Raw genomic sequence first — 17,235 nt, 5'->3', positions numbered from 1 at the left:
TTCTGCTTGACTACTGAAACGGGAGGAAAGGAAAACACCGCGCGGGGAGCAGGACCAGGCCGCAGCAAGGTAAGCCAGGGGGGACCGCAGCCTGTGGGAAGGGCTTCCCCCAACGCCCGGCTCAGCCTCCTACTGCTGTGGGCAAGCCAGAGAGGCTTAGAGCACAACCCAGCACGCCGGGGCGTGGGAGCAAAGGGGATTGCTCAGGGATCAGGGATCCCTGTAGGATCTCTCCATAGCCAGGGGCTTTCACACGGAGAAAGTTTGGCTCAGGGAGGGAATTTACACTTAGAAAGAAGAGGAGCTCAGCCCATCCCTTCTCGTGCCATTAGCGAGTTCTCTCCGAATTTCAAGGAGAGCCGAGAATACCGCCCCTCCAGCTTTGATTTCACTTCTCTGTCCCTACCTGCCACCATGCGCAAATGCCATACTCCAGCCGTGGCTAAACGAGCCCCGTAAAGCTCTTCCCCCCCGGCTCCAATGCCGCCCCGCTCCTGGGGAGCGCGGGGGAGACGCAGCAGCGGGTGAGGGACAGGCAGCCCCGCAGCACCCGGTCCACGTCAGCACAGGGACAGCCATCGGGCTGCCCCAGGCGTGGGGTCTGCTGCCCGTGGAAGTACGGGCGTACTTCTCTCTGCTGTCGACCGTGCCAGGCGCAAGCCGCTCCGATAATCCCGTGGAGGAGGAGATCTGACTTTTATAAGTGAGGATACAGGCCCAAATGTTTTGTAATATGCAAACATTGAAAGACGCACAAGGGCCCTAGGTGAGGTATTCCCGAGCTTTAAATGAACACCTGGGGTAAGAGCAAGAGCTACTCCAGCTGAAAAGGAAAAGCAAAACACGCTCCGAGAAGGAACGGGCAGGCTGGCAGCGCCGGCGTACTGCAACCCACCACGGGCCGTACGGAGGTGCACGGGGAACGACCCCGCCGCGGGGCTGCAGCTCCCGGCCATGGGAGATTGCTTCGAGGGCAGCGGGAGCCGCGGAGAGGAGAGCGTGTTTGGCTGGGAGCGCTCTCGCCCCTCCTGGCCGAGGAACAGGCAGAGGAAGCACAATGCCAGGCTTTCCCGGTGCAGGCTCGGCCGCGGAGCGCAGCCCCGAGCCTCCCCCTTTCCCCAGCGCTCTATTGAACACACTCGGCTCTTTATACGAGCCATTCCCAGTGTGGCTGGTGGATTCTGCGCTTTCCACTTTAATTGTCTTATCCAAATAAAGCTTTGTTTTCCTTAGCACGACAATCCCAACATTCAGGCCGAGATTTTCATTGGACAGAGGAGATATTTTATTCTCCGATTGTTTAGAGAGTCGGGGCTTACACGGAACAGCCCCGGCTTGTGTGCCTCCGCTCACAATGGGGTCTTTGCAGTCCCGGTCTCCACCATCTAGATTCATTTTCTGGAGCGATCGGGACGAGAATCATTATTCTCTGAATTTCGTAGCTTTCCAAGTCTACCGTAGACTTTAACAAGTCTTTTAGTTTGCACCTAGACAATAAATTTAGTTTAATTTAGCTTCCGGTCTTTAATTTTAGCAGGTCGTCTTTTTGCATGCAAATCAATATGGCAATTACCATCTAAAAGCTCGCCCAGCCCCAGGTCAATGTAAATTGATCATTGTCCGCCTTCTACAAAATAACACCGGGAGTCTGTGGTGCATAATGAGATTATACTGGAAACTGTCTTTCAGATCACAAATTATATTTCATGCTGTCAGGATCTTCTCCAAGCGGACTTCCTTGCATGTCTAATCACATGGCACCGAATCCCTTAGCTCACGAGGTAGGTTTGGGGCGCGAGGAGCGCTTGCGTGCGGAGGGAGACTCCCAAATAATTCAGACGACACTTTAGGAGAACAGGCGGGCAGGTACTGAAGCGTGCTCTCACTCGCTAACTTTTCCAGCAGTGGAAGAGAGGAAGGGAAAAAAAAAAAAAAAAATCTCTGCTCGGCCAAGAACTGCTGTCCAGCAAACAAGGAAAAATGAATTCCCTGCTGGAAAGCAGCAGAACTTTCCTAAATCCGCATTTGCAACGAGTTCTCGGCCTCCTCCTTTCTGTCCCCACCTCGTCTGCCCGGCCATTCAAAGGAGCGCTGCCCGCCCGCTCCGGAAAACCCCCCCACGAGAGACGCGCTCCCCCGGGACGGGGGGGACGACACACACACGAGATGCCCCTGCCCACCACAGCCTGGGGACCTGAGCGGGTCAGATCGGAGGGAAAGGTTTCTCCGGAGCAGCGACTGCCGTAAGCCGGTTCCCCGAAAGGACACGAGGATTAACGGGAGCTGCTCACGGCCAAGGGAACTCCCCCTGCCTGCAGCCCGGGCCTCCGCTCTGCCTCCCGCACGCACGCAGGCAGCCAGAGCTGCTCGGCGTAGCGAGCAGGGGTTAGCCCGGCTCTCCCCAGCCAGCTCCGCTTATCGCAAAACCAAGCAAGAAGGGAGCAGGCCCGCTCTGGCCATCAATTCTTTCTGAAGCGACGCCAGCCTAAGGAGGGAGTACTCGGCTTGGCTTCGCGCCGCTCTTTCTAAGCCCGCGCTAAAACGTGATCTATCGCGGTGTTCGGGGGAACGACAGCGTGTGGCGTATCACCTGTGCAACCCAACGACGCCGCAGGGTCCCGGCGAGAGCCCACGCCTTCGTCGAGACGCGCAGAAATCGGAGCCCGCTTCCCCCCCCCCCGTGCCGAGCACGAATTTACTCCGAGCCACGTTGACTCCCGGGGCAATGTAGCTGCCAGAGCTATGACCTGAGCTGGAGCAGGCCTTTCGCTCGCCTTTGCAGGGGCCGCTCACCGGTCAAAGTTGAGAGACCTTTTAAACGACAGCCACAGATTGCTAAGACTACTTTGGTATGCGCAGCACTCATTATTTTGGGCTGTGGTGGCCCGGGTCCATTTTCTCCGCAAACGGAGACCCGAAAGCATGTCAACAACTTTGTGCGGTCTCGCAGCTGCACAGATCCACAAAGTTCGCTCGCGCGGACTGTACGGGAGCCCCTGGAGCTCAGTCGCTTTGCCGCCGGCATCCCTGTTAGGGGACCCTGACTTCTTTATCAGCCTTAGAAAAAGTGAATTACCATGGGGTGGGGGAAGAAGAGGGCACAGGGACAACAGTTTCGAACGGCCTCAAAAGCTGCAGCTCTCGGCACAGCCTGGTAAAGGCAGATACAGTGCGTGACACGGAGCCTGGATTGTCCACCAGCGCAGGAATAAAGCCAAGGCACCAGTATTGTTTCAAGACCCAGTCCATATTTGGGCATTCAGTTCACACATCCTAAGTATTGCTTTAAATATTAGAATAGAGACATTCGCCAATGCGGTTCATAACGCACTCAGATGGGAAAAGTCATTGCTGTTTGGTCTCAGATTACTCGCTTGGTCTTCCTGGTCTTTTGGGGGGGGGGGGGGAGAAGAGAAGGAAACCCTGCTGAGTCTGTTTGCACTGGTCTCTATTAGATATGCAACAAATCTGCCATTTCCGGCGTTGCTTCTATCTAATTAGAGATGTATTTAGATGTGACGTGTAAATAAGCGCTGAGCTGCCTGCTGCCCTGGCTGCGCGGACTGCTCGGGAGCATTTCCAATAAGGCTGTAGCGCCCGGAACCAGGGCTCAGACAAAGAGGAATGGGAATGGTCTGCGCTGCAGGCGAATCCAACAAAACCAGCTTTTATCTATCGCTCTAAAGCCTTAACTGCTTTTAATCTGTACCGCCCGGGCTTGCACGCCACGATCGCATCTCATCCACCGAGGACGTCTCCGTACAAAAGGAAGCAACACGCACACGCACGCAGGAGCTGCAAATAACCCCCGACCCACCCAAGCCCCAACGCAGACCCTGCTCTCCGCCTGCCCCTTGCGCCCCACGAGGCGTGCCAGCCCCCGTGGGCTTCCGAACACCCCGAGGCAGGTACGCCCGGCTTCTGCCTGCGCGGACACGTGCCGAGGGCTGCCCCGCGCTGTGAGCGCGCACGCAGCCCCGTGGGGCGAAGGGCGTCGAGCTGCCGCCGGGGGGGAGAAGTTGACGGGACCCGAAGGCGGCCACGGAAACTCGCTCCCTCCCACGGGGCTGGGAACCTCCACCGCGGGGTTTCCATCATCAACCCACGGGAATGGGGTGGGGGGGGGACGGGGGGGCTTGGGGGAGGCAGAGAGCTGCCGGGGACACCCTGCTGCCAGGGCTTGCCCGCCCGGCTACTCCCGGGGTCCTGTCACCCCCGAGCCCAAGGGGCTGCGGTGGCTTCCCCGGCCCCACGGCCGCCCGACCCCAGCGCCAAGCGCTCCTCAGAGTTTCCAGAGAGAGGAGACTCCTGGGAACAAAATAATCTGGCGCTCGCCTCATGAACTCTTTTCCTGTTGTGGGAAACAGCTCTTATAAAACCATTAAACGGACGGGGCAGCGCCGGGGGCCTGAAGCACGCTGCCCCGTCCCCCCCGCTCTGGCAGCATCCCTGCGACCGCTGCTGCTCCTGCATCCTGCCAGGCCGGAGCCGCCGGCCCCGGTCCCCTCTCGGCTTTAAGGGTTAACAACCATTGCCACCAAAAAAAAAAAAAAAAAAAAAAAAAAGAAAAAAAGAGGAAAAAAAAAAAGAAAAAAATATCACGGTGACCTTTTCCTCTCCGACTCCCCCACTCTCCCTTTCAGGCTCCGGTTCCTGAGCTCGCAGGGAGCCTGAGCGGCTGTCTAGACCGATCTATCACAGACGGACAAACAATACCAGGAGAAGCCCCTGCCCGGTCCCTCAGCCTCCGCCACTCACCTTAGAAATGGCGAAGAACAGAAAAGTGACCGCGATACAATCCTCCCCGGTATATTTATAGCCTGCCACACAGCCCACCTTCATGCCTGACAAATGAGATTTTGTCTGCTCTCTCAGCGTACGCTCCAATAAACACACACACACACACACTTTTTTTTTTTTTTTTTTTTTTTTTTTTTTTTTCTTTCGGTGCCTGTTTGTTTTTGGTAACATTCCGGGCTCGTCCCTCCGACCTCGGGGGTGGGTGAGAGCCCACCACGCCCGTGCGGGGAGGCAGGTTTGATAACCGGGGCGGGAGGGGCTGGGGAGAGGCGCGGGGGGGGGGGGGACACACACACTAAGAGGGGACCCGTCCGCTCGTCTACACGCAACCTCCCAACCTGGAAACTTCAATGTCCGTATTCATCACACCCCTTCGCACCCAGCCCCCCTCACCCGAAGTGCTCCCTGGTCCCTGCCAGCCCTCCGGGTTGCGTATTAAAGAGGTATACGAGGCGAGGAGCCGGAGGTCCAACGCTGCAAAAGGCTGGGGAATAACTAATGAGCTGTGCAGCCCATTGATCCGGTGCATACTTCCTAATTAACTCTGAGTCACCTATTTGTGACAGCAATTCAAAGAACTGCACCAGGGATAAACTGCAACCCCGGCGCGCGAAGGCAACCCGGGGAGGGAGGGGGGGGGGGGGGGGGGCGGCGGGGGAGGCGGGGGGGGGGGGGGAGAGGAATTTGCTCCTAATCCTCCTAAAAGCAATTAGGGTGAGCGCTGCGCTGGCTACCTCTCGGGAAGCAAAAAAAAAAAAAAAAAAAAAGAAAGAAAAAAAAAAGGAAAAAAAAAACCAACACCCAGCGGCTCCGACAGCAGAACCGAAAGGAAACGCATCGGTGTGTCGCAAGCGCGACGGCACCGGGCTCCAGACCGACAGGCAAGCACCGGCGTCTGGGGGACGAAAGTAGGCGAGAGCGGCGGCAGGAGGAAGCAGCGGTACGGCGGGACCTGCGGGGAGGGGGCGGCGGAACCACCGGCGGGAGCTGCCCCCGGGGGCCGAGACCCCCGCACCGCCCGCCCGCTCTCGCCCTCAGCTTTGTTCCCAAGCGGCCCTGGCGGGGTCCGGCTCTCCCCGGCCGCCCCCCGCGGTGGGGCCAAGGGGAGGAAGCGGGAAAGGGGGGAGGGAAAAAAAAAAAAAAAAAAAAAAAGTTAATAGAAACCTTTGGAAAATCCGGGCTTTGCTACGGGGCTACGTGGTGCGGGCTGGGCTCCCCCCACCCCCCACCCCCCTTTTTTTTAATACAAACAGGAATACAAAAGCTGCAGGCTCCAAAGAGCAGATGAAAGCAATGAACGGAGTTTCTGGAAAAGATTCATTAGTGGGAATTAATGCTGCGAGGAGCTCCGAGGCGATACCATTAAAGCCAGTCCCCACACTTTGTCAGTTTTTACATCGCTCACCACGGTCGGGCCGCTTTTTTTTTTTTTTTTTTTTTTTTTTTTTTTTTGGTCGGGGGAGAGGGGGGGGAGGTGCTCTTCGCCTCCCCCCCCTCGCCCCCTCCGCGATCACCAAACCCGGGATCCGACAGACATCGCGGAAACGAGGGAGAGGGAGGAAAGGGAGGGGGGGGGGGGGGGGAACAACCACACACAACACACACACATCGAGAAAGAAAGAGGAACGTGAACGCTCCGCAGCCCTCGCCCCCGGACTCGCTCCGCGAACATCAAATGCATGCCTCATATGCTGCGCAGAGCCGCCCCACTTGGCCCCGGCTTCACAAAGCAGCCTCCGCTGCCTCCCTGCCTGGCCGGCCCCCCCCCACCCCCCACCCCCCCCCCTCCGGCCGGCCCTTTGATGGCAAGCCCCGAGCCTCCCTCCGGCTCGTTCTCCCCAACTCCAAACTACATTTTAGGGCTGACTAAACTTCCCGTGTCACGCCGGACCTCACGCCAGCAAAGCTCCGCGCACGGGAAAGCCCCGGGCCGCCCTGCCCCACGTGCGCGGCGGCGCCCGCCCCGCCGGGGCGGAGGGAACCGGGGGAGGGGGGGGTGGGGGGGTGTTGGGGTTTTGGAGGGGGGGAAGGGGGGGGGAAGGGGGCGCAGAGCGGTTCCCCGGGTTCTCCTCGGCGAAGAGAAGGCAGCCCGCAGCGGGCTCTCCCCGCCGCTCACCTGCCCGCTGCCCCCGCACCGCCCGGCTCGGCCGCCGCGGGAGCCGTTCCTTTCCCCGCGGGTGGGTAGCGCCCCGCTCCTCGCTCGCCCCGGCCACCGGGAATCCCCGCACCGCCGTTTGCCCCGCAGCTTTTCCGATCGCGAAGTGCGAGACGAAGGGAACACCACCACCACCACCACCACCCCACACACAAGCGCACCGGAGCCGACAGAGCGACCGGTACCTTCCACCCGCCCCCCCCCCCCCCCCCCACGCCGCCCCAAACGGGCATCTTCCAACCAACTGCCTCCAAACTTCCCCTCCGCCACCGCAGCCCCGGAGGCGCACCGGGAGACCCCTCTCTCCCCCCCCTGTCGCCCCCCCCCCCTCCCCGCTGCCCCGCGCCCTAACTTTCGGCCGCGGCGCCGCCGCTGCGCTGCCGTCCCCGCGGCGGGGCGAGGGGAGCCCCGCGGCCGCCCCGTCACCGCGGGACCCGGCGGCGGCGGCGGTAGCGCTTCCGTACGGGAGGTGTTCGCGGAGCGGAGCACTGACCTTCCTGCCGCGCCGCGGGGCTGCGGCGTGCGCGGTCCGCGGGTCCCCCACACCGTCGCCTCGCCTTGCTGCTCTCCCGGGAAGGGCAGCCCCGTCGGGGGTCGGAGGGGTTGGGGCGGGGGCGGGGGGGGGAAAGAGGCGAAAAAAGTTTCCCGATTTCCCCCCTCCTCCCCCCTCTCCGTGGGTGCGTGTGCCGCGGCTTGCCCCGGCGCGGGCGGGCCGGGGAAGGGGTGCGGGAAGGCAAAGGAGCTGCGGAGGGGGGGGGGGGGGGGGGCGGGAGGAAAGGGGGGGGGGGCAGGAGCGTGGCCGCCGCCTGCGCCGACGGGGCAGGTGCCCGCGGGAAGGGCTTTGCTTCTCGGCTCGGCTTGGGCTCAGCGGCGGGAGCGGGAGCGGCAGCCCGCGATGCTCATTCCGGCTGCCGGCTCTGGTTTGGCAGCGCCATGTTGCTGGCTTGCTCCGGGCGAAGTTCCTGCGCTGGCGAGCGCGGCGCTCCCCACATCTCGCCCGCGCCGCCGTCTCCCGTGCCCTGGCCGCCGCGGCTTTGTGTGTGTGTGGCTGGGGATTTAATTCTCCTCCTCCTCTTCTCCTCCTCTCTCTCTCTCTCTCTCTCTTTTTCTTCCTCTCCCCCCCCCCCCCCCCCCTCCCCTCTTTAGTCCGCCGGGAAAGCCGCTCTTCCTCACCTTGCCGCTGGGAGACCGGGCTCCGTCTGCTGCACGCTGCGCTCCCCTCGCATCCCCCCTCCCTCTCTCCCTCCTCCTCCTCCTCCTCCTCCTCCTCCTCCTCCTCCTCCAGCCGCCGCCTCCCCTCCCTTCCCCTCCCCCCGGGCAGGCGCTGCACCGAGGGAGCCGCCGCCAGCAGCAGCGGCGGCAGCAGCAGCAGCAGCAGCGCCGCCACCGCTTTTTCCCTCTGCAAGTTTCCCCCTCCCCTGGCTGCGTTTCCCTGCCCAGGCAGGGCTCGCCCGGCCGCTCGCCCGCTTCCACACACACACACCCCCCCCCACCTTGCCCTGACTAATTGATTTACCCCCCCCCCCGCCGCGCCGCCGGCCCCTCGCCTCGCCTGCTCTCCCCCCCCCCCCCCCGGCGGCTGGCACAGGTCGCTGCCAAGCTGCGGCGCCCCGGGAGGGACTCCGCGTTCCCCGGCCGGCAGGGAGAGGAAAGCCACCCCCCCCCCCCCAACTCCCCCCCCCGCCCCGCCGATACTCCCCTCGCTCGCTACCCAGAAGGCCAGTGGAGAACCGCAATTACCATAAAGCTCCGCTCACTCCGCTCCGCCAAGCTGTCAAAAACCCCGGCGGCGGCGGCGCTGCCAGACATCGCTGCGAGGCTCCGCGGCGGGTCGCGCCGCGCTGCCATCCCCCCGCCCCCCCCCCCCCCCCAAGCCTCCCCGCTCGCCCCCGGCCCCTCCGACGGACGCCCCCGACCCTCCCGCCTCGCTTTCCCCAGCGCGCTCCGCCGCATCGGGGCGGACGGGGTCCGGGTGTCGTGTGTCGTGTCGTCCCCGTCCGTCCTCCCCCCCCCCGGGCGGTGCAGCCCGCGCCCCCACCCAGACCCGCTGGCTCCGGGTTCCCCCCCCCCCCCCGTCGCGCAAGGGCATCCCCGCCGCCCCGGGACCCGCCGAGGGCTCGCAGCCGTCCTGACCCCTCGCAGGGGTCACAGCGCGCACGGACCCTTTCGTCCGCAGCTTCCCACTCGTGAAAGGGTTCGTGTGTCCCCGTCCCCCCCCCCCGGCCCCGGGGCCCCGCTCTGGTCCCACCCGCCGCCCCCAACTTCGCGTGGTCCGCGTTGATTTCCGCGCTTCCCCCCCGGTCCGCTTCTCCGAGCTCCGAATATCGGGATGGAAAAAAAAGCCACTCGTTTGTCAACGTCTGCATTGCGCGGGGCGGGGGGTTGGCGGGGAGGGGGGAACCTTATTAAAGCGCGTTTTCGCCTGATCCGGCTTTGGCAGCCCTTAACGCGGTTTGTTTTTTTTTTTTTTTTCCGCGTGTGAGCGGTGTGGCAACCCGGGGTGGGGTGGCGAGTGAAGCGTCGTTTCCCTCGCTGGCATTTCTACGGCTGCTTTAAGATTTCTGCCCGGGTTGTGGAGCCCTTTAATCTCCGGGTTGGTAGTTATCGGCTGCATCTATTTACTTTGGCAAGGCAACTTTTGGCTCGGCGAGCTCGACTCGTAAATTTCACGTTCGTAACGCCCATCCCCGCCGATACTTCCAGGTTCGGTCCCGTGGAGCCCGCGGCACCGAGGCACCCGGGGCAGCCCCGGGGCGGCCCCGGCTTCAGGGCCAGGCGGGCCCTCGGTCCCGCAGCTCCCCCGCACCTCCCGGCGCCTTCCCGGGGAAGCGGGAGTTTTGCCACCTCAGCGCAGCAGGCGCCGCATCGAGCCCTTCTCGCCGCCGCTCCGTGTGGGAGCGACTGCCAGCCAAACGCCAGGCGATTAACGCGGACAGTTCGCCCCGGGGGAGGCGAGGGGCGGGCGGGGGGGGGGGGGGGGGGGGATGGATTTTTAATCGCCACGTCCAAGACCCTGCGCGAAAAGGCTGCGGAGACGCTGCGAGCTGCAAAAGCTTTTCCTCGCCGAGAGCGCACAAGCAGCGAGCAGGGCGGTGAGGATTCAGCGGCAGAGCAGGACTGCCGGGGCTGCCTTGCCTGCTTTCCGCCGCTGCTGCTCAGCTCCGAAGATGGAAAAGCAGGAGTTCCCGAAAGTGGTCCCTACCAAAGCGCCCCCCCCCCCAAAAAAAAAAAAAAATTTAAAAAAATCCAGAAGTTCTTAATCGAGAACCTAAGCCACGTCCGGCAAAAACGCGGGGGTTGCCAGAGGCTCGGGAGGGGGACGCAGGGTGCGCACACACAGACACACGCAGCAGGGGCACGGTCAGAGGCTTGGCATTTCACGAAACTGCCATCACGGAGCTTTGGGTTTTCGCTACGTCTCTTAAAAAAAAAACCAAAAAACACTCGCCTGCCTCAAAGCAGAAGTGAAATATCCACCGTCTGAAACCCGAAACTCCAGCCGCACCGCTCGGCTTCCTCGCAGGGGAGCCCGGGGAGCCGCCGAGCGCGGCGGCCGGGGCCGCGGTCCCCCGTCCCGGTCGGCGGGGCACACAGCCCCGGGCAGCGGCCGGGTTTGATCCCGGTGCGGCGGGCCACGCATCTGAAAAGGCTCCCACACGTTTTTTTAATCTCCGATAACAAGCAGAAGGACACCTGGCCTATTACGCTGTAAAGCTATTTTTTATAAAGATGTTTTAGGGCTAGACATTAAAAGTTATTAGACTGAACACACGTGAGTTACAGGCACACAGCTGGAGGAAAGGCCTCTCGGGTTTTTTTTTTCTTTTCCCCTTTCCTAGGGAAAACCTCGTTAAAATTGCTTCTTTCGGTAGGAAAGCAGAACTAGCGCGTCTCCGGGCGAGGTGGCCGCAGCCGCGGCTTCCCGGCTACATTGACCTGGGCTTTGTGTCTCTCCCCGCAGGTCTGGCTGCACGGTGCCATGGGCCCGCACTCGCATCACAAAACTCGCCCGCTTCCCTTCCCCCGGGGCTGCAAACTCCGGATCACACGTGTGAGCCTACAGCGTGGGGCTGGGTGGTTGGGGCTGGGTTGGTTTTTGGTTTTTTCCCCCCTCCTTTAACTAATGACTTCAAGTTATCTCGGGATAAACTCGCTCCACTTTTATTTTTAACCGTAGTTAAACTTTCTTTCTTTGTGAACGCAGTTTCCTCCGTGGCGGGGAGGAACAGACTAGCGCTTGTTCGCCTCTGTGCCTTTTTTGTTCCCCCGGTCCCCGAGCTTTGCAGCGGGAGGCTGGCGAAGACATTGGGGCTTCAGTTCGCTCCTCCCGCGGCCTGGCTCGGCCCGGCTGCGCGCCGCGCCGCCTTCCCCTGCCGCGGGTACGGCGGGCACCGCCGAGCTAACCCCGGAGAATTCAGAGCATGCTCTCGCCTGGCGGATTACCGGGCCGCCTCTCCCCACCACCACCACCACCACAGCCCCGCAGGGAGCTGACCCCCGGGTCAGGCCGCTGCACACTGCTTTCTCCCCGGGAGCGGAGCTGGGGCGGGGGGGGGGGGGGGGGGGGGGGAGTCTCCGCGCACAGATGCTCGGGGCTCCGCGATGCTGCTGCTGCTGCTGCGGCTGCTACGGCTGCTGCCGCCGCCGCGAAGCCCGGCGAGGATGCGCTCGCAAAAACGGCTGCTCCGATAATGCTAAGTACTTAACCTCCTCGTAAAGACAAATCCATTGTTAATGGCAGAATGGGCTTCTCGCAGGAGGCTTCCAAGTGGGATGGCTTTACGCCGGCTCTCATTTACCTCCCAGCGCCGCCTCTAATTGGAAACCTCCCCAAACACACACACACACCCCCCCCGGGCCCGCACACCTCCGAAAGTTGGGGGGTTAAACCGGAGGAGCGGGGAAGCCGGGCCCCCGGACCCCTCCAGGCCCCGCTCCCCTGCCCACCGACCGGCAACCGGAGCAGGCGGGTCTCCCGGGCACGGGAAATGAGCGAGAGGGGAGACGGGCGCTGCGAAGGTAAAATGAATTAATGCGAGCGAGGTGCTCAGACAGCCTGGTGATGAGTGCTAGGAAAAGCCTATAAATAACAGATCACTGTCCTAAGCTCTGAATTGCCCTGCTTGAGTGTGTCTTAAATCAGACCTTTATCATTGCTTATTGTAAGGCTGTTTTTAATGGAAGTGTAGAAATCTGAATAACAAAACAAGACAAGCCTCAATTGGCGTTATACAGGGTCTGCAGCGCTTTCAGACCTGACACGGTGCCAGCATATTGTTACACCACCACGCAAACTCCCCGTGCAATCAAGGGGGTTTTGCATAGCAGAAGTACTATAATTTTACTTCGTAGTTCAGGGCTACTCTGTTGACAGGAGATCCATTATTTTCTCTCCCTCTCCCCAGAAGAGCCCGAGACGCGCTCGGTTCACGGACTAAGCGCCGCTATCTTTCTTATAAAGGCGAATGACAAATCTCTCCGGTTTGCGTTTGCTTTGCTCCGCAAAAGAGCGGAGATGCCTGCGGCCCTCCGGGCCCCGTTCGCCGCTCGGAGCGGACAGCAGGACAAGCGGCAAGGACAGGCAGACAACCACACGCTCCTCCCGGGCCGGCCTCCAGCGGAGAAGCCCGGCCTGCCGCCCGGGACCCGGGCAGAGCTCGGTGGGGCAGGCGCAGCGCCGAGCCCCCCGGGGCGGCCGCGGGGGGACGGGCTGGAGGCACGGTCCCTGCCCCGGGCTGCCGAAATGGGGAATCCGGGGAGGGACGGCAAGCCCCGCTGCAGGAGGAGGGCAGGCTGGCTGCGAGCTGCCCCTTCCACCTCTCCCACTTGCATACCTCGGCCATTTTGTCTGCTTGCGGCGCGCCTGTGTCCCGTGTCGTCCATCCCCCGGCCCCGTCTCCCCCCCAACGCCGCCCCGGCCCCGTCCCCTCGGGCAGAGGGGCTGCTGCGGGGCGCTGCCCCGGGCGCAGGGGCCGGGACCTGCCGGTGGTGGGGGGGGACGGGCAGGAGGCCCGGCCGGGCAGGAGAAGGTGAAGAGAGGGCCGCCGGCAGCCCCGGCCGCTCCTGGCAGCGGGGAGATGCTGCCGCTAGGCAAGGCCCTGCAGGGGAGGGGGCGTGCGGCGCACAAGTCTGGAGAGGAGTAAAAATAGCGGCGACGAGGTTGTCGCTCTCCTCGCCTCCCCCCCAGCCCGGCGGGGGGCTCGGCGGGGAGGGCGCCGGGGAGGGCGGGGGGGGGGGGGGGGGAGAGGACAGGAGCCGAAGGCAGACAAAACCCCGTCCCCGGCCGGAGAGCGGTGCGGGCGAGGTTGAGGCTTCGCCCTTTGCAGGCGATGCGCGGGAGCCGGGGGCTGCACCCCCTTTTCCCGGTGGGGTCCCTCAGGCCCCGGCCCCGGGCGGCCCGGGAGGAGCGGCAGGGAGCGGCGGCTCGGCGGAGGCACGGCAGCCACCACGCTCCCGAGTTTAAATATAATACGGCGGCCGGGGGAACCGCCATGGTTTGAAGGTGTGTTTGTGCAGACTACAGCTTGTATGTTAATAATTGGATACAGTCGATGAATCACCTCCGTCCTCCTTCTGGTTTTGTTTTTGTGTTGTGTTTTGTTTCGGAGGGGGTGGGGAGAGAAAAGCGAGGAGACGATGCCGTGGCTCGGCGCTGAATACCAATTCCGCGCCCGGGTTCATAAACACTGGGGTTATTCACTCCGCCCCAGAGGTGACAGCGGAGGCCTCCGCCGCCGCTCCGCGCCCGCGCCCCGCGGCGCGGCCCCCGGGCTCGCCGGCGTGCGGAGCGGGATTCGCGCCCCGGCTGGAAGCCCGGCAGCGGCGGGTGGCTCGCCGGGGTGCATACATATGAAATGAGAGCCTGCAACATCAAAGCGGCAGCGGAGCGGGGGCAGGGAGGGGCTCTCGGTGCGTACACGTGTGTACTTTTCCAGAGAAAAGCCCCTAATTTTTCAAATCGGATCTTTTTCTTTTTTTTTTTTTCCCCCCCCTCTCCCCTTCGCTCGCATGGCAGACACGCGGAGAGATTCTTTAGTCCTGTACTTAACACTTCACAGTGTTTTTAGCAATTAAGGCGAGAGGGGGGTGGGTATAAAGATAAGCCACTTTTTCGCCCTGCAAGTGTGAAAGATAAGATAACAGTAAGCTGGGGCAAAACGTCTGCTTACAACCTCCCCCCAGCGATTCTGATCGGTCACCTCTTATCGCAGAAAATGTTCATTTCGAAAGCAGCTTCAAAAAGCCAAGGGAAAATAAAAGTCTTTTCCGTTCAGAAATGCCATTTTAAAACCCCGTCCTCACTTCGGCTCCCTACGTCGTCGTCGTCGTCGTCGTCGTCCCCGCCGGCGCGGTACCCAAAGCAGGGCACCAGCCGCTTCCCATCGCGCCTCTCGGAAGCCAAATCACGCAGGTAATCGGAGGACCGAAACCTGCCAGGCACCGAGATTAGCAGCGCGCCCCGTTCCCCGGCGATCCCCGGCCCTGCCCGCCCGCCGCCCCCGTCGCGGGCGGGGGACGCGGCCCGCCTTACCGGCCCCTCGCTGCCGGTAAAAACGGGCAGGGAGCTGCGCCGGGGAGAACCCCACGCCGCCACCGGGTGAGGCAGAACGAGAGCAAGGCTGCCCTTTCCAGGCCGTTTCGCTGCAGCACCTCCGACGGCATCGGGGCGGTGGGGAAGGGGAGGGGGAGGCGGCCATGCCCGGTCGTCGTCGTCCCCCCCCCCCCGGCCTGCCCCCAGCCAAGCTGCAGGATCCGCTGTCGGCGGCCGCGTTCGGTGTCGAGTCGCTTCTGCTTCCTCCCGCCCCCCCCCGGCCGCTTCCTACCCCGCGGCCGCCCCCGCGCCCCGCCGCCCGGCAGACACCCGCGGAGGCCGCGAGTGGGCACGGCTCCCGGCGCACACACGGCGGTGGCCCTGCTTTCCGTGGCACCGGGCAAGGCCCCGCCGCGCCCGCCCCGGGGCCCGCGGGCAGGATGCGGCCGCAGCTCCTCCCCGGCCGCCGGGCAGCGGGGCTCGGCGCGCCCACGGCCACGGGTTACGCGCTGCTTCCCCGTCTCCTGGGGGGGGGGGGGGGGCCCTCTCCCCGGGCCCGGAGTTTCCCCCTCCCGTCCTTGAGCCGTCGCCACCTGCGATAAGGCGAGATGCCGAGTAGAAAAGGCTTCCCGACACCTCCCCGAGGGCGAGGCGCGGCCGCGCCGTGTCCTCGCTGCCCCGGGAAACCTCCCCACGGGCCTCCACGCGAGGCAGCGGAGTGTGTGTGGCGTGGGCGGGCGGGCGTCCCCTCCTCCCCTGGCAAAACCACATCCGGGGCCCCGCACGGGAACCGGGATAGCGGGGACCCCGCGCAGCCCCGACGTGCTCGGGGCCGGTGCGGAGCCGGGAGGGCTCGGCGGGGAGCCGAGGCGGCGGGGGGGGGGGGGGGGGGGGGGGGGGGGCCTTCCCCGGTCTCGCCGCATCCCCCGTCTCCTCCCGCCGCCCTTCTCAGAAACCCGTCGGTGCCGTGCTCTCGAAGTGAGTGGGTCAGCAGCTGATGACAAGGGGGAAAAAAGAGCGAGCGAGCGAGCGAAAAAGAAAAAAAAAAAACCACCACCACACACACACACAAAAAAACCACCCTCCCAAACCCTAGCCTGGCGCGATTACTCATCCCCAGAGTTCCCCTAAGTCAGAGAAACTTGGCGGAGTCCCAAGGCCGAGCCGTTAGCACGGTCTGAGGCTCCCCGGGCACCTTCCGCCGCGGGGCCGAGGGCGCGGGGCACGGCGGGGGCGGAGGGCCGGGGCCGGGGCCGGGGCCGGGGGCCGGGGCCGGCGGGGAGTGCGCGTCCCCATCCCCGGCGCTCTTCGCGCTCGAGTTATTGTGGAGCGTTTTATCTTCACAGTCACATCGGCAGCTAACGAAGCTCGGCGGCTGCAGCCCACACGACTTTGGTTCTCTGCATTTATCCTTCAATAAAAGCCGATTCCTTTATTAGAAACAGGAGACGTGTCTCCTACCGCCCCTATCAAATCCCAACTGGCAAGGCGCAGCCGACACCTCCCCCTCAGCCCCCCCAGCCCGAGAGGGGGCAGGCGGCACCACCCCACGGCCTACGCCCCCCCCCCCTCCCCTCCGGACCCCCCACCGCGAGCATCCCGCTCTCGCCCTCTCCAGCCCCCCCACGAACAGGGGCAGCCCTCGCCCCCTTCCACCGGGGCGGCCAACGCCCCCTCCCCGCGCTCCCCCCCCGGGCAGAAGCAGCCGAGGCCAGCCGGCCCCTCGCCGCTGCGCGCCCCCCCCCCCCGTCCCCGTCCCTCCTCCGCCAAATCAATCGCCCCCACCAGGCGCACCCACACGACTTTCGTTCCCCTGCATTTATCGTTCAATAAAAGTCGTTTCCTTTATTAGAAACAGAGGAGACGCTTCTCCCACCACCCTCACCTCCTGCCCCCTCCGCGGGCACAGCCGGCGGGCCCCCCCCCTCCCCCTTTTCCACATCGCCCCTCGCCGAGCGCGGCCCACCCCACCGCCCCCCCCCCTCGCTCCCACCACCGCCGCCCCCTAAAAATAACAATAACAGTAATAACAATAATAACAGCCGCCGTCCCCAGCAGTCGCGGCAGCCGCCCCCCCCCCCTCCACCGAGCCCAGCTACCCCCCTCCCCTTCCCTCTCAAATCCCCCATCGCTAGGCGCAGCCAACCCCCCCCCCCCCCCCCGCCCGCCTTTCCCCAGGCGCAGCCAACGACCCAGCAAATCCCCTCGCCAGGCACGGCTCGGCCCCCGCCCGCCTCGCAGCCGCCCCCGGGCACCGAGCAGGTCTGCGCGGCGGCTGCTTGTGCGACTCCGATCGGAGCTGCCGCCGCCGTCGCCGCCGCTGCCGCTGCTGCTACCGGGCGGGGAAGGTTTCCCCGGGCGCCGCCGGGAGAGCCGGTGCTCGCTCGGAGGATGCCAGCCCGCCTCGCCGTGCCGTTCCGTGCCGTTCCGTGCCGTGCCCCTCCTCCGCGCCGCGGCTGCGGGGAGAGCGCCCGGCGGAGATCTCCCCACCGAGGAGGGGCCGGGACGGAACCCGCTCTTGTATCGCATTAAATTAATCGCCCGGCTCCGGAGGAGGCAGGTGATTCTGCCAAACACAATGAGGGGGGGTTGAGAGCTGCGGAATAAAGCGCCCTTCATGGGGGGGGGGCCGGTGGGCGGCCGGGCCCGGGCTCCGCCGCGGGATTACCGGCTCCCGGGGGATCCCGGTGCGGGGAGAGCTCCGGCTCGGTGCACCCCACCCTCGCCCTCGGGATGGATAAAAGCAGGG

General features: G+C 64.0%; 1 protein-coding gene across 7 annotated transcripts in view; it reads right to left on the bottom strand.

Annotated features, from left to right (window-relative positions):
• BCOR (BCL6 corepressor) overlaps positions 1-17,235 on the bottom strand; it is an 83,591-nt gene that overhangs the window by 50,827 nt on the left and 15,529 nt on the right. Inside the window, exon 1 of one of the 7 annotated variants that reach the window (XM_049834755.1) lies at positions 8,129-8,203. The exons of 5 other annotated variants lie outside the window; for them this stretch is intronic. The gene's annotated coding sequence lies outside the window, so the exon portion shown is untranslated. Of the gene's footprint in view, positions 1-7,448; positions 7,561-8,128; positions 8,204-17,235 lie in introns of those variants that run through there. One more of the 7 variants, XM_049834756.1, reaches the window with a different exon arrangement.

The sequence above is a fragment of the Accipiter gentilis genome, chromosome 32 (genome assembly GCF_929443795.1).
Source record: "Accipiter gentilis chromosome 32, bAccGen1.1, whole genome shotgun sequence".
Classification (NCBI taxonomy): Eukaryota; Metazoa; Chordata; class Aves; order Accipitriformes; family Accipitridae; genus Astur; species Astur gentilis.
Note: the sequence above shows the minus strand (reverse complement) of the source record. Positions and strands in the feature narration are given on the sequence as shown.